The sequence below is a fragment of the Meles meles genome, unplaced genomic scaffold (assembly GCF_922984935.1).
Source record: "Meles meles unplaced genomic scaffold, mMelMel3.1 paternal haplotype, whole genome shotgun sequence".
NCBI lineage: Eukaryota > Metazoa > Chordata > Mammalia > Carnivora > Mustelidae > Meles > Meles meles.
Genome location: NW_025721454.1, coordinates 9,664 through 27,058, shown reverse-complemented (window position 1 = coordinate 27,058; position 17,395 = coordinate 9,664). Strand labels below are relative to the sequence as shown.

At 37.1% G+C, this 17,395-nt stretch overlaps 1 non-coding gene across 1 annotated transcript; it reads left to right on the top strand.

Moving 5' to 3' along the window:
• The first annotated feature begins 14,238 nt into the window (after positions 1-14,238).
• On the top strand, positions 14,239-14,343 carry LOC123936399. The gene has a single exon (XR_006817267.1). It is a non-coding gene; the product is annotated as a U6 spliceosomal RNA (small nuclear RNA).
• The last annotated feature ends 3,052 nt before the right edge of the window (positions 14,344-17,395 follow it).

Sequence of the window (17,395 nt, the reverse complement as noted above, 5' to 3'; positions counted from 1 at the left end):
GGTAGTGTTCTGTATATGCCTGTTAGCCCTGGTGGGTTATAATAGTGTTTATATCTTCTAGTTCACCAGTGACCTTTTGTTCTTGTGTCCCTCTTTGGATATAGTTAACCATTTCCCTCTCAAATTTTGTCTGTTTTTGACTCAGATATTTGGAACTCTGTTGTTAGGTAGGCATGTTTATAATTCTTGTATCTTTTGACAGGTAGACCTTCTTACCAGTATATAATGTCCTTCTTTGTAGTAAAATATTTTACTTAAAGTCTGCTTTGTCTGCTAACAATATATCCACCACTGCATGCCTTTGGTTACTACATGCGCGGAACTTTTTATAACATCTTTTGAGCTGAATCTGTTAGTCTGACTCTGCCATTTGGTTTAGACAGCATACAGTTGGATCATCCATTCTGCTTAGACTTTCACTTACAATTTTTCTCTTGAATAGATACCTACTTTATTTTATTGAAGTATTATTGACATACAATATTATATTAGTTTCAGGTGTGTAATACAGTGATTTGGCAATTCTATACATTGCACAGTACTCACCAAGATAAGCATAGTTACCCTCTATCACCATACAAAATTATTATAATAAGGACTACATTCCCTATGCTATAATTTTCATCCCTGTGGTATATTTATTTTATGATTGGACTTTTCTATGTCTTAATCCTCTTCACCTGCTTTACCCATCTGCCCAAATCGCCTCCATTAGTTTGTTCTCTGTACTTACAACTCTCTTCTGTTTTTTGTTAGTTAGCTCTCTTTAGATTTCTCATATAAGGGAAATCATATGACATTTGTCTTTCTCTTTCTGACTCATTTCCCTTAACATAATGCCCTCCACATCTATACCATTTTCCAGTTTTCGTTTCCACCAACAGTACGTAAGTGTTCCCTTTTCTCCACATCTCAGCCAACATTTGTTGTCTCCTGTGTTGTTGATTTTAGCCATTCTGACAAGCGGGAGGCGGTATCTCATTGTGGTTTTGATTTGTATTTCCGTGATGATGAGTGATGTTGAGCATCTTTTCCTGTGCCAGTTGGCTATTTGTATGTCTTCTATGGGAAAATGTCTATTCAGCTCCTCTCTCTGTCTCTTTATTTGGAGGAGTAGTATTTTTGGTGTTGAGTTGGAAGAGTTCTCTGTACATTTTGGATATTAACCCTTACCAGATATATTATTTGAAAATGTCCCCTCCCATTCTGTCGGCTGCTTCTTCATTTTATTGGAGGGTTCCTTTGTGAAACAAAAATGTTTAGTGTGGTGTAGTCCCAATGGTTTATTTTTGCTGTTGTTTCCTTTGCCTAAGGACACATCACATTGCTAAGGTCTGTGCCCAAGAGATTACTCCCTATGTTATTTTCTCAGAATTTTATGATGTTAGGTCTCGCATTTGTCCTTTCATCCATTTTGAGTTTATTTTTGTGTATGGTGTAAAAAAGTGGTCCAATTTCATTCTTTTACAAGCTGTCCAGTCTTCCAAACAGCATTCACTGGAGAGACTGTCTTTTCTCTATTGCATATTCTCATCTCCTTCCTTGTAGGTAAATTGGCAATACAACTGTGGGTTTAGTTTTGGTATCTCTAAACTTTCCCACTGACCTATGTGTGCATTGTTTTGTGCCAGTACCATACTGTTTCCATAACTTCATAGTGTACCATGAAATCTGAGATCGTGAAACCTCCATCCTCGTTCTCCTTCTCAAGATTGGTTTGCGTATTCAGCATCTTTTATGGTTCCATAAAAATTTTAGGATTATCCTAGTCATGTGAAAATGCTAATAGGGATTTGATTTGATAAGGATTGGTAGGGATTATATTCAATCTGTAGGTTGCCATAGGTAGTATGGACATTTTAACAATATCATTTCTTCCTATCCATGAGCATGGAGTATCTTTGCATTTGTTTAGTATTGCCTTCAATTTCTCTCTCTCTTTTTTTGTTAATTGTCCTATGATAGTCACCATAAAATATATCATTAGTTTTTGATGCAGTGTTCCAGATTTATTGTTTATATATAACATGCAGTGCTCCATGCGACGCATGCCTTCCAATTTCTTTCATCAGTGTTCTACAGTTTTGAGGGTACGGGTCTTTTACCTTCTTGCTTAAATTCATTCCTAAGCATTTTATTCTGTATAGTGCGATTGCAAATGGGGATTATTTTCTTAATTTCCTTATCTGCTACTTTGTGTATATAAATGCAACTAATTTCTGTATATTAACTTTGTATCCTGCAATTTTACTGAATTCATTTATTAGTTTAGTAGCTTTTGGGGGGAGTCTTTGAGTTCTCGCTACATAGTATCATGTCATCTGCAAATAGTGGAAGTTTTTCTTCTTTACCAACTTGGATGCGTTTTATTTCTTTCTCTTGTTGGATTGCTATGGCTAGGACTTTCAGTACACTGTTGAATAAAAACAGTGAGAATAAGCAATCTCTGTCTTTTAACTGGATATTTCCTAGTGAACCATTTTAAATATCTAAGGGTTTGTTTAAATGTCTTAGGTTTTTTTGTTCATTTTTGTTGTCTTAGTTCTGGATTTATTACTAAATATTTTAGGATCATTCTATTAGGAGTTGCCTTGGAGATTAAAATTGACATATTCGATTGATTTAATGCCAGCCTCATTTAAAAAATATGTATAAACTTTGATTCTTTGTGTCTTCACCTTTTTTTGTTATCACAAATGACATCTTTGTACACTGTATTCCCACCAGCATGGATTTATAATTTTTTTCTCTGTACACAAGGGGTTCATATTAGATAAGAGAGAAATAATTACTGCATTAATTCACTCTTATTGTTGTAACCAATTTCCACAAATAGATAGGGGTAAAACAACACAAATTATTCTCTTAACTCTTCTGAATATCAGAAACTTAAAACTCATTTTACTGGGCTGAAATCAAGGTGTCAGCAGGGCTGGCTCAGCTAGAGTCTCTGCTGGGATAACACATATTCTTGACACTTTCAATTTAGCAGCCTCCTGTATTCATGCACTCATGGCCTCTTTATCTTCAATTTCATCACTCCATGGCTCTTTTCTTTTTTATGTCTTTCTCTTCTATGACTTCACCTGCATTCCTCTTCCAAGGAACATGTCGAGACTGCTCGAATAACACAATATAATTTCCTCATCTCAAGGCTCTTAATCTTATCATATTTGTAACATTCCTTTTGCTAGATAATATAACATGCACAGGATCTGTGTGGACCCCTTTGAGTTTTGCCTTAATTTGACCTTGTTTAGCTGGCCAGATGTGTAGATTGAGGATTTTCATCAGATTTGGGTATTTCTTTTGCTTTATATTCTTTTTTCTTTTTTTTTTAACTTTTAATATTTTTTTATTTTTTTAATTAATTAATTTATTTTCATCGTAACAGTACTCATTGTTTTTGCACCACACCCAGTGTTCGTGCAATACGTGCCCTCTCTATTGCCTTCCACCTGGTTCCCCAACCTCCCACCCCATGCCCCTTCAAAACCCTCAGGTTGTTTTTCAGAGTCCATATTCTCTCATGGTTCATCTCCCTTTCAATTTCCCACAACTCCCTTCTCCTCTCCATCTCCCCCAAACTCCCTTCTCCTCTCCATCTCCCCATGTCCTCCATGTTCTTTGTTATGCTCCACAAATAAGTGAAACCATATGATACTTGACTCTCTCTGCTTGACTTATTTTGCTCAGCATAATCTCTTCCAGTCACGTCCATGTTGCTACAAAAGTTGGGTATTCATCCTTTCTGATGGAGGCATAATACTCCATCATGTATATGGACCACATCTTCCTTATCCATTCATCCATTGAAGGGCATCTTGGTTCTTTCCATAGTTTGGCGACTGTGGCCATTGCTACTATAAACATTGGGGTACAGATGGCCCTTCTTTTCATGACATCTGTATTTTTGGGATACATCTGTATCTTTCTCCACATCCACTTCAACACATGTTGTTTGCAGTCTTGATATTTTCGGTCATTCTAACTGGTGTCAGGTGGTATCTCAATGTAGTTTTAATTTGAATCTCCCTAATGGCTAGTGATGATGAACACTTTTTCATGTGTCTGATAGCCATTTGTATGTCTTCATTGGAGAAGTGTCTGTTCATATCTTCTGCCCATTTTTTGATATGATTATCTGTTTTGTGTGTGTTGAGTTTGAGGAGGTCTTTATAGTTCCTGGATATCAACCTTTTGTCTGTACTGTCATTTGCAAATATCTTCTCCCATTCCGTGGGTTGCCTTTTTGTTTTGTTGACTGTTTCCTTTGCTGTGCAGAAGCTTTTGATCTTGATGAAGTCCGAAAAGGTCATTTTTGCTTTTGTTTCCTTGGCCTTTGGAGACATCTCTTGAAAGAAGTTGCTGTGGCTGATATCGAAGAGGTGACTGCCTATGTTCTCCTCTAGGATTCTGATAGATTCCTGTCTCACGTTGAGGTCTCTTATCCATTTCGAGTTTATCTTTGGGTACGGTGTAAGGGAAGGGTCGAGTTTCAGTCTTCTACATATAGCAGTCCAGTTTTCCCAGCACCATTTATTGAAGAGAATGTCTTTTTTCCATTGTATATTTTTTCCAGTTTTGTTGAAGATTATTTGACCATAGAGATGAGGGTCCATGTCTGGGCTCTCCACTCTGTTCCACTGGTCTATGTGTCTGTTTTTATGCCAGAACTGGGCTGTCTTGGTGATCGCATCTTTGTAGTAAAGCTTGAAATTTGGTAACGTGATGCCGCCAGTTTTGTTTTTGTTTTTCAACATTTCCTTAGCGATTTGGGGTCTCTTCTGATTCCATACCAATCTTAGGATTATTTGCTCTAGCTCTTTGAAAAATATCGGTGGAATTTTGATCGGAATGGCATTAAAAGTATAGATTGCGCTAGGCAGTATAGACATTTTAACAATGTTTATTCTTCCGATCCAAGAGCATGGAACAGTCTTCCATTTTTTGTGTCTTCTTCAATTTCTTTCATGAGTGTTCTGTAGTTCCTCGAGTACAGATCCTTTACCACTTTGGTTAGGTTAATTCGCAGTTATCTTATGGTTCTTGGTGCTATAGTAAATGGAATTGATTCTCAAATTTGCCTTTCTGTATTTTCGTTGTTAGTGTATAAGAAAGCCACTGATTTCTATACATTGACTTTGTCTCCTGCCACGTTACTGAATTGCTGTATGAGTCCTAGTAGTTTGGGGGTGGAGTCTTTGGGGTTTTCCATATAAAGAATCATGTCATCTGTGAAGAGAGAGAGTTTGACTTCTTCATTGCCAATTAGGATACCATTATTTCTTTTTGTTGTCTGATTGCTGTTGCTAGGAGTTCTAATACTATGTTTAACAAGAGTGGAGAGAGTGGGCATCCTTGTCTGTTCCTGATCTCAACGGGAAGGCTGCAAGCTTTTTCCCATTGAGGATGATATTTGCTGTGCGTCTTTCATAGATAGATTTGATGATGTTCAGGAATGTTCCCTCTATCCCTATACTTTGAAGCGATTTAATCAGGAACGGATGCTGGATTTTTGTCGAATGCTTTTTCTGCATCAATTGAGAGGACGATGTGGTTCTTCTCTCTTCTCTTATTGATGTGTTCTATCACATTGATTGATTTGCGAATGTTGAACCAACCTTGCAACCCAGGGATGAATCCCACCTGGTCATGGTGGATAATCTTTTGAATGTGCTGCTGGATTCTGCTTGCTAGGATCTGGTTGAGAATCTTAGCATCCATATTCATCACTGATATTGGTCTGAAATTCTCCTTTTTGGTAGTGTCTTTGCCTGCTTTGGGGATCAGCGTAATGCTGGCTTCATAAAAAGAGTCTGGAAGTTTTCCTTCTGCTTCAATTTTTTGAGACATCTTCAGGAGAATTGGTGCTATTTCTTCTTTGAAAGTTTGGTAGAATTCCCCAGGGAATCCGTCAGGTCCTGGGCTCTTGTTTTTGGGGAGGTTTTTGTTCACTGCTTCAATCTCGGTACTAGATATCAGTCTATTCAGGTTGTCAATTTCTTCCTGGTTCAATTTTGGGAGTTTGTAGTTTTCCAGGAATGTATCCATTTCATCAGGTTGCTTAGCTTATTGGCATATAACTGTTGGTAATAATATCTGATGATTGTTTCTATTTCCTTGGTGTTAGTTGTGATCTCTCCCTTTTCATTCATAATTTTATTAATTTGGGCTTCCTCTCTTTACTTCTGGATTAGTGTGGCCAATGGTTTGTCGATCTTATAGATTCTTTCAAAAAACCAGCTTCTAGTTTCATTGATACGTTCTACTGTTTCTCTGGTGTCTACCTCCTTGATCTCTGCTCTAATCTTGATCGTTTCCCTTCTTGCATGTGGAGTTGGTTTGATTTGTTGTTGATTCTCCAGTTCTTTAAGGTGTAGAGAGAGCTGGTATATTCTGGATTTTTCAGTGTTTTTGAGGGAGGCTTGGATGGTATGTATTTCTCCCTTAGAACCGCCTTTGCTGTATCCCATAGGTTTTGGACCGAAGTGTCTTCATTCTCATTGGTTTCCATGAATTGTTTAAGTTCTTCTCTGATCTCCTGCTTGATCCATGCATATTTAAGGAAGGTGGTCTTTAGCTTCCAGGTGTTTGAGTTCCTTCCGAACTTTTTCTTGTGTTTGAGCTCCAGTTTCAAAGCATTGTGATCTGAGAATATGCAGGGAATAATGTCAGTCTTTTGGTATCAGTTGAGTTCTGCTTTGTGACCGAGTATGTGGTCTATTCTGGAGAAGGTTTCATGTGCACTTGAGAGGAGTGAGTATTCTGTAGTTTTAGGGTGGAATGTTCTTATATGTCTATGAGGTCCATCTGGTCCAGTGTTTCATTCAATGCTCTTAATTCTTTATTGATTTTCTGTTTCGATGATCTATATATTACTGAGAGAGGCGTATTAAGATCTCCTACTATCAATGTATTCATATCAATGTGACTCTTTATCTTGATTAATAGTTTTCTTATGTAATTGGCTGCTCCCATATTGGGGGCATAGGTATTTACAATTGTTAGATCATCTTGGTGGGTAGTCCCTGTAAGAGTGATGTAGTGTCCTTCTGTATCTCTGACTACAGTCTTTAGTTTAAAATATAATTTATCTGATATGAGAATCAATACCCTGGCCTTCTTTTGAGGCCCATTGGTATGAAAGATGCTTCTCTATCCCTTCACTTTCAGTCTGTGTGTATCCTTAGGTTCAAATGGGTCTCTTGTAGACAACATATGGATGGGTCCTGTCGTTTTATCCAATCTGCAGCCCTGTGTTGTTTTATGGGTGTGTTTAGGCCATTCACATTGAGAGTGATTTTTGATAGATAGGTTGTGATTGACATCGTGTTACCTTTGAAGTCTTTCTGTCTGTAGATTGTCTCTATTTCTGTTCAATGATATTCTTAGGATTTTTTCACCTGTATATAACCTCCCTTAATATTTCCTGCAGTGTCAGCTTGGTGGTTGCCTAGTCTTTTAAGCCTTGCCAGTCTTGGAAACTCTTTATCTCTCCATCCATTTTGAATGTCAGTCTTGCTGGGTAGAGTATTGTTGGCTGCATGTTCTTCTCATTTAGTACTCGGAATATATTTTGCCAACTCTTCCTGGCTTGCCAGGTCTCTGTGGACAGGTCTAACGTTATTCTAATGGGCTTTCGACTGTATGTAAGGAGACTCTTTGTCCTAGCTGCTTTTAAGAGGGTCTGTCTAGAAGCATTAATTCCTCATTCTAACTATCAGGTGTCATGAGGACTTTTGAGAATCTAATATCTTGGGGCAAAACGACTCTGCCTCTAGTACATGAACATTGTTTCCATTCGTGAGATTGGGAAAATTTTCATAGACAACTTCTTCCACTCTATCTTCTAGACCTCTACTTTTTCCTCCCCTTCAGAGATTCCAATAATTCTGATGTTGGAATGTTTCATGGCATCATTTATTCCCCTGATTCTGTTTTCATGGCTTCTGAACTGTTTGTTCCAGGCCTCCTGCTGATCCTTTCTCTCTATCTGTTTGTCCTCCAGATCACTAATTCTATCTTCTGTCTCAGTTACCCTAGCTTTTAGAGAATTTAGATTAGATTGGAATTCATTGAGAGCTTTTTGAACATCATCCCTGGTGGCTTTCAGTTCTGCCCTAACTTTGTGAACATCATCCCTGGTGGCTTTCAGTCCTGCCCTAATCAATTCTGTTTGGTCATCCATGGCTTTCTCCAATGTAGCTATTGCTTGGATAATTGTTAGCCTGAATTCTTTTTCTGACATATTGTCTAAGTTGATAGCTATTAGCTCTGTTGCAGAAGGTCCATCCTCTGTATTTTTCTTTTGTTGGGCATTCCTCCTCCTAGTCATTTTGATAAGAAATGACTGAACAGATGCAGCTGGATGTATTGATTGTGGTGCAGTCAAGGTGCACCCTGGAATGCTTCTGTGCAATCAGGATTCCCCACCCAAATGAGAGAAAAAAGAAAAGAAAAAGAAATAGAGAAGAGAGAGACAGAAAAAAAAAAAAGAAAAGAAAGAAAAGTAAAAAGAAGAAGAAAGGGAGAGAGAGAGAGGAAAAAAAGGGAAGATAAAGGAGAAGGCTCAGCCCAAATGGGCCCAAGGTAAGATTTATGAATTATACAAATAAAAACAGGCAAACAAAAAGACTGTTAAAAGTATATGACAAGAAAAAATATATATATAAAAGCAGGAAAAAAAAAGGAAGAACCTCATCAGAAAGAACCCAAGTATAATATTTATATACTATCAGGACAAACACAAATACACAGAAACACTGGCAGAAGGAAAAGATGGAGAGTGGTTATAAATTCTCAGTGTGGGCGAGGAAGGTTATTTGATTCTTTCTGGAGGTATCTTGATGTTTTTGTTAAAGGACTCAACTTTCCTAAGATAAAGGGGGATTAAAAATTGGTTTACCTATAGGGGTAGCATTGATTGGGGAAAGGGGATTACCTTGAAGTTTCACTCTATATGTATATTAGAAAATAAAAATTAAAAAGAATAAACTAGACCAAACTAAATTGAAATTTAAAAAAAAATAAAATTAATAGAAAAGCAAAAGGAAAACACGGGTGTATGTAATAAAAAGTTCAGGTTAGAAGGTTATTAAGGAATTTGATGTACTGGACATCTCAATGTTATGGTAAATAGGTTAAAAATTATCTCTATGTATAAATAAAAAGAACCAGAATATTGGTAAAGAGTTAAAAATAAAAGTTGTTTTAATGAAGTAGTGGTGGTTTTTCTCTTGTCATCTTTTTTTTTTTCTTCCTTCCCAGTTGGTTTTCTGGGGGAGGGGCCTGCCACGTGCATTTTCAGACAATGATGTTCTCTGAATTAGGTCCTCCAGTCCCCCTCAAGGGGTTGGGCTATGAGGAAACCGTTTTTTTCAGGCTTTTGTTCTCTGGAGGTTTTTATGTTCGTTCATCTGTTTTCTCTCATCTTGACAGCTTTTGATGGTTTTTGGAGGTTTAGAGGAGAGCAAATGGCACCCAGACATCCATCTCACAGAGAAGCCTCAGAAAGCTCTGCAGAGCTTCTGGCATAGTAGGTTCTGAGTCACTGTCCCTGGGGATGCAGGATCTCCTCCTTGTACCCAAAACCATGGCAGTGGCGGCTGTCTGGGCAGCTCCAGACCTCCAGAGAGGTTCCAAGCAGTGATCACACCCTGAGATTTTCCTGCTGTCCCAGGAAGGTAATCCCTGTTTTTCAGAATGCCAGAGCTCCAGGCTAATACCTGTGTGCATATCTCCCAGGGGAGCGTGTGGGACGCACGGGTTCGGGAATGCCATCTGGCTGGGCTCCCCGCGTCTCTCGGGAACTGGACCCAACGCATTCTCAGGGGTGCTGCCGATTCAGGCATGCTGGAGGCTCAGGGACCAAGACCTGCTTTCTCCACGGCACTCTCTCTGGCTCAGCAGCAGGGGAGGCTGTCCTGGGTCTGGGGACTTAAGCCCCTGTCCCTAACTGCCCAGATTCCCACAATATCCCCCTGCAATCCTTTGCTCTTTTTTTTTTTTTTTTGAGTGCTTTCAACAAGACTCCAAGCTAATGCTGGTCCCCAGACACAGGGCACTCTCGTATTGGGGTATTACTTTCCAATCGGTGGCCTCTGGTGGCTCCCTCCCCCTTTTGTTTATCTTCTTATATCAGTCCAACATTCCTACTCTGCTTTACCTGCCACTGGTGTCTTCTGCTCCTGTAGAGATCCAGACGTGTATAATTCTGATCTCAGACTGATTTAATGGGTGATTGGAGTTCTTTGGTAGGTAATCAGCTCACTTTAGGGTACAGGTTGAAAAGGCGCCTCCACTTACTTCCCCACCATTTTGACCCTCTATTTATTAGATTTTTTCTGAATTGCCTACATTCATGGCAAGAACCAAATGGGTTTCAGAACAGAAATAAACAGGATTAAAGAAATGGACCACAAAATAATTTATGCATGACCCATGTATTTTAGATAATGATAGTTTCAAAACTGGGTCAGTATAACAGTGACATCATAATTTTCTTAAGTATACAAATGCTCCACATACAGTTCTCCCATTTAACATTTCAAATGAAATGTATAATTCAAAAAGAAAACGTATAGTCATTAACCAATAATTCTGCATTTTTCTGTGTGCCCTGGGTCCCTGTCAACTACCAATCACTTTATCTCTTTCAGATTTGACCATTTTGGGTTATTCATATGAAAGAAATTATATAATATTTAATCTTCTGTGTTCTACTTCTCTTAGCATGTTTTCAAGGTTTACTCCTATTCTAAATGGATAATTCTCATTTTTACAGCTAAATAACATTATTATACACATATGCAATATTTTTTCCATTCATCACTTGGTAAACAACTGAATTGTTATGTTACTTTTTAAAAAGTTAGTCTATGCGTACAACCTAGGTTATTCTCTATATTTGTTAATTTGACACTGTGACTCTATTAAGTACTCCCCATACTAAATACTGCACTATTGAAAAGGTCAGCAAGTAGAGTAATTAAGAAATGGATTATGGGTTCTACATATTTGAAAGAGAACCATTTTAAATGTTGAACAAATGCAGATTATGGAATCCAGAATAGAAGAGACTTTAATGATACTCAAGTCTTAATTCTGTTTAATGATTGAAAAAAATAACTAGGGCCAGAGAGATGTTGCATGGCATGTAATTAGAGCAAATGTGATTTGAAAGTTAAGCTGCTTTGAAAGAATAGAAATTATCTGATGCAAATTCTGGTATATTTTGAAGTCATTCTCTGTATTTGGTAGTCATAATTGATATGCAGTCAGCTTTGTTACTCCCACTTGAAAATAGTACCCACTGGAGTACATGTTCTAGAATAATCATCTGTTTTTAAATTTAATGTTTTCATTTTAGATATTGCCAGGCTTTGCATGTTTGGGAAGGGTTTTGGTCAGCTAAGTCAGCAGACTAGCACAATACTTGATATTTTGGAAAGTCTGATTCAATATTGACAAAATTTATAATGCCATGATTTAGGTGGTGTGGCTAGTACTGTGTTTCTCTTTTAGGGAGCATATCCAGTTTTTCCCAGGTTCCAACTTCGTAAGCATAGATATATCTGTGGTAGTGGAGACATTTGTCAAGTATCCTTTCTAGTGCGAAAAGTGTTTTAAAGTGTGTTACATAGATAAAACATTTAGCATATTTTATGTACAATAAGGTATTTTTAAAAATGATTACAAGGCAGAATTTGAATAAAGTGAGAAGTTTGGAAGACGTTAGTTTTACTGTTTAGAAATCCGTATGAATTTGTTTTCTCAGTCATTTGCCAAAAACAAAAATGTATGGTATTTAAGTATATACATCCATGGATCAGTGTGGATATTCCTCAAGAAATTAAAAATAGAGCTTTCCTATGACCCTGCAATTGCACTACTGGGTATTTACCCCAAAGATACAGATGTAGTGAAAAGAAGAGCCATCTGTACCCCAATGTTTATAGCAGAAATGGCCACGGTTGCCAAACTGTGGAAAGAACCATGGTGCCCTTCAACGGACGAGTGGATAAGGAAGATGTGGTCCATATAAACGAATGGAGTATTATGACTCCATCAGAAAGGATGATAACCAACTTTTGTAGCAACATGGGCGGGACTGGAAGAGAGTATGCTGAATGAAATAAGTCAAGCAGAGAGAGTCAAGTATCATATGGTTTCACTTATTTGTGGAGCATGACAAAGAACATGGAGGACATGGGGAGATGGAGAGGAGAAGGAGTTGTGGGAAATTGGAAGGGGCGATGAACCATGAGAGACTATGGACTCTGAAAAACAACCTGAGTGTTTTGAAGGGGCAGGGAGTGGGATGTTGGTGAACCAGGTGGTGGGTAATAGGGAGGGCACGTATTGAATGTAGCACTGGGTGTGGTGCAAAAACAATGAGTACTGTTATGCTGAAAAGAAATTTTAAAAAAGTGAAAATGGAATAAATAAATAAATAAATACATCCATGTATATGTATACAAAATTGAGTTATTCCACCAGTATCTACAGACTTGTCTCAGAGATTTTTATGTTATCATCTGACACATTATAGGAAAGCTGAGTGCCACTAAAGGGTCAATATCATGTTTCTTTATATAAGATAATAACGTGTAAAGATGAAAAAGTAATTTTCTCTCATTTCTTGTCCTTTCCACAATCATTTCCCGGGTATATCACTAAAATTTTTGATCAAGGGTCCAGAGACCTTTGTCTCTAAAAGGTCATATTGAAATTATCTGTTATCTTTTACAGGGCATATGAAGGCTCTCTGTCATATCTGCTCAACTCTGCCTTTGTTAATGTGAAAACAACCACCACCATACGTTGTAAAAATCAGCATGTCGTCATTGCTCTAAGATTATACTTAGAAAAATCAGGTGGTGGGTTGGGTGTGGCCATTTATGGTTGACCTCTGATTTATGTTCTTGGAAATCTATTAAGGATTAGCTTAGTAAGTATATGGCTGGCTCTCATTATAACCTCTTCAAGGAATTTGTGCTTAAATATTTTGTTCATATTCAGTCTCCAAAAAGGGAAAATTCTACTCACCACTTCATGCCAACACATAAAAAACTGGACAGACTGAAAAACCATCACCTCTTCATAGATCCCTCAGAGAAACAAGGTCACAGACCAGTCTACCACGGAAAACATTAGAAATAGGCACATGCAGAAAATGACAACTTATTGGGGTAAATCCCATAAAAACAAACTACTTTGGAAACCAGTGCTAAGGTAGGAAAAACTGTACTACAGTTAAAAAGTTCCTGGACAATCAGTGTGGATGACACAGGGTTAGAAAACCAATAAGTAAACAGGTGAACAGATAAGGTATAACTTAGGTATAAAGGGAATACCAGATAAAGGGTCAGGTTGGGGAAAAGGATCACAAGCAATATTTGAAATAATTACGATGTAACTTGTGCACCCCCCCCCCATTAATGCCAGACACAAGACCAAAAGTCCCAAAGTGCCCTGAGCCTAATTCTAGGCCCATTATATTTAACTGCAAAAATTTAAAGATAAAAATTATTGAAGAAGCCAGAGGGCAGAATTAACGATAGAGGAGTAATATAAGAATTACATTCATCTTCTCAGCAACCATGCAAGAATAAAGAAGTCCCACCAAACTAGAATTTTGTGCCATGTGAAATTCTTCAAAAGTAAAGGGGAAATATTTTCTTAAAAATTGAAAGTAGTTCTCAGTAGATCTACCTTGGATGATTTTTTAAAAAAGAAGTTTTTTTTTAATATGAAAAATGATATATGTCTGAAACAGTTACACACAAAGTAAGAGTATTAGAAGATAATATGAAGTGGATAAGTGAGGGTAAAATAACTCATTTTTCAAAACTGTATAACAGATAACAGTTTGGCCAAAATAATAATAGTGATAGTATATATGATTATGTAAGCTAGTGTATAAGTTAAATGAAGGAGAATACTGGTACTAGAGATGAGAGGGAGGAATTGGGAAATTTTTCATAAAGAATTTGTAAGACCTGTGAAGTGAATACATTATTTGAAAGTAGAGTCATATGAATTGTCAATGTATATTGCAGACTCTAATGCAAACCCCAAAAGAAAGTACAAAATAGAACAATATACAACATGTATGCAAATATACATAAAACCACTATTTTTATATCCCATATGTAATATATAGAGAAATACAGTATATGTTAAAATGCAATATACTAAGGAAGGGAAGAAATGAGTCATTTAAGAAACAAAATGGTGATTGCTTTGGCAGCACACACACTAAAATTAGAAAATACAGAGAAGATTAGCATACCCCTACACAAGGATGACACCAAAATTTATGAAGAGCTCCATAGTTTTAAATGACAACAATAAATACCTACCCATAGTTACTTTGAATGTGAATGGACAAACTGCTCCAATCAAAAGACATATGGTGACAGTGAGATACAAAAGTAAGACTCTAAAATATGCTGCCCAGAAGAGACTTATTTTAGACTTAAGGACGCCTGTCGCGGCCGGCGTGACAACACGAACAGGAACAAGAGGGTAAGAGGATGGTGAGAGAGAGACAAAGAAACAAAGAGATGGGGGCAGGAGGAGCACTGAGGAGGATGTCCAACAGTGCTGAGTTTATTAGAGGCATTATGGCCATATATATATAGTAGTTCTACAATAAGAGAAGCAATGCATCTGTGTCTAGCTAAACAACCACAGGTTCCCGTAATCAGTTCCCCTAATCAATCTCGTAAATGACTACACACAGACTTCATGACGCCAAAAGGCTGGAGCTAAAACATTGTTTCAATATTGATTCAAGAAGTAACAACAAACCCGAGAGTAATTTACAAGCTTGTACTGGGACGTCAAGGACCAGTTAAGGATTTATAACCCCGTCTGAATTGTGTTTAAAGCTAACTACATGTGGGAAGTCATGTAGGTGAGCGCACAACACATAGCACAGACCCTTTCTCAGTGCTACTCAGTTATTTCATCCTAAGCCTTTTGTTAGGCTATTTGGACTTTAAAGGAGATGCAAGTCAGGGCCTGGTGTGGTCCTCATCCCAAGCCTTATTGCGGCCTCCCACAGATGCCTGAAGATTGCAAGCGACAGGGTAGATAAACATTTGTGCAAAGAACATCAAAACATAGCTGGAGCAACAATACTTGCATTGGACAAAGCACACTTTAAAACAAAAACTCTAAACAGGGACAAAAAAGGACACTAAGTAATAATAAAGGAGAGAGTTCAACAAGAATTTATAGAACAATTGTAAATATTTATGCACTCAACATGGGAGCACCCCCAAGACAAAAGCAGTTAATAACAAACATAAAGGAACTAACCCTTTATAGTACAATAGTAGTAGGGGAATTCAACACCTGACTTATCTAGGTGGACACATTACCCAAACAGAAAATCAACAAGGGGACAATGACATTGAATGATACATTGGACCAAATGAACTTAAGAGGTATACTGTGAATATTCCATCCTGAAAAGGCATAATACACATTCTTTTCAGGTGGACATGGAGCATTCTCCAGAATAGATGACATACTGGGTCACAAGCCATCTTCAACAAATTCAGATATATAGAAATCATACCGTGTTGTTTTTTTTTTTTCCCCACCATAATGCAATGAAACCAGAAATCAAACACAAGAAGAAATCTGGAAGGACCACAAGTACATGGAGGTTAAATATCATGCTAATAAACAATAAATGAGTCAACAAATATATCAAAGAAGAAATTGAAAAGTATATGAAAACAAGCAAAAATTAAAATGCAAACAACCAAACCCTTTGAGATGCAACAAAAGTGGTCCTAGGGGTGAAGTATATAGTAATATAGACCTACCCTAAGAAGCAAAACAAATCTCATATAAACAACCTAACCTTCTACATTTCTCAGAAATGTATTCATTCATTTCTCAGAAAATGAACAACAAACAAAACCCAAACCAGCAGAAGGAAATAAATAATACAATTAGAGCAGAAATAAATGATAAAAATACTAAACAAAATAGAAAAGATCATTGAAATCAGGAACAGTTTCTTTGAAAAGATCAACAAAATTGATAAATCTCCAGCAAGACTCATAAAAGAAAGAGAAAGGAAAGAAAGGCCAAGGAGGGGGGGGGGGAAGAGAGTGAGGAAGGAAGGATAGAATGATAGAAGGAAAGAAGGGACTCAAAATCATAAAGTGGAGAAATAACCAATATCACAGAAATACAACTGTAAGAGAATATTATGAAAAAAATATGCCAACAAATTAACCTAAAAGAAATTGATGAATTCCTAGAAATATAGCCTGCCAAAACTGAATCAGGAAGAAAAAAAAAAATTTGACGAGATCAATATTCCACAAGGAGATTGAAATGACAATCTCCCAACAAACAAAAAGTCCAGGGTCAGATGGCTCCACAGGTGAATTCTTCCAAACATTCAGAGTTCATGTCTATTACCAACCAACCCCAGAGAAAGAAGAAGGACCTTTAAATTCATTTTCTGAGACCAGTATGACCTTGATACCTAAACAACATAAAGACACCATAAAACAAAACAAAAAATGGAGAACTAGAAGCTAATATGTATGATGATGTTTAATGCAAGAAACTTCAACAAAATATTCGTGAACTAAATCCAACAATACATAAAAAAAAATCATTCACCACAGTAAAGTGGGTCTTATTCCCAGGATGCAAGGGTAGTTCAATACTTGCAATTCAATCAGTATGATACACCACATCAATAAGAGAAAGATTAAAATATATATGGTTGTTTCAATAGACACAGAAAAAGCGTTTGACAAAGTACAATATCCACTCATGACAAAACCCCCCAGCAAAGTAGATTTAGAGGGAATATATGTCCACATAATAAGGGCCATATGTGACAAAATCACAGCTACCATACTTAATGATGAAAACTGAGAACACATATTTCCTCAGAGATCAAGAACAGGTCAGGGATATTCACTCTCATGTCTTAAAGTCAACTTAGTACTAGAAGTCCTACCTGTAGCAGTCAGACAAAAAAAAAAAAAAAGACATTTGAATTTGTAGGGAAGAAATAAAACTTTCAGTGTTTGCAGGTAGCATGATACACTGTATAGAAAACCTAGAAGATGCCACCACAAAACTCCTAGGACTGATAGATGAATTCAGTATCACAGGATATAATACCAATGTGCAGAAATCTGTTACATTTCTGTACACTAATAATGAAGTAGTAGAAAGAAAAGTAAAGGAAATAATTCCACTTGCAATTGCATCAAACACAGTAAGATACATAGAAATAAATCTAACCAAATTGGTGAAAGACGAGCACCCTGAAAACCAGAAAACAGGAATGAAAGAAATTGAAGACCATACAAAGGAATGGAAAGATATTCTATGTTCATGAACT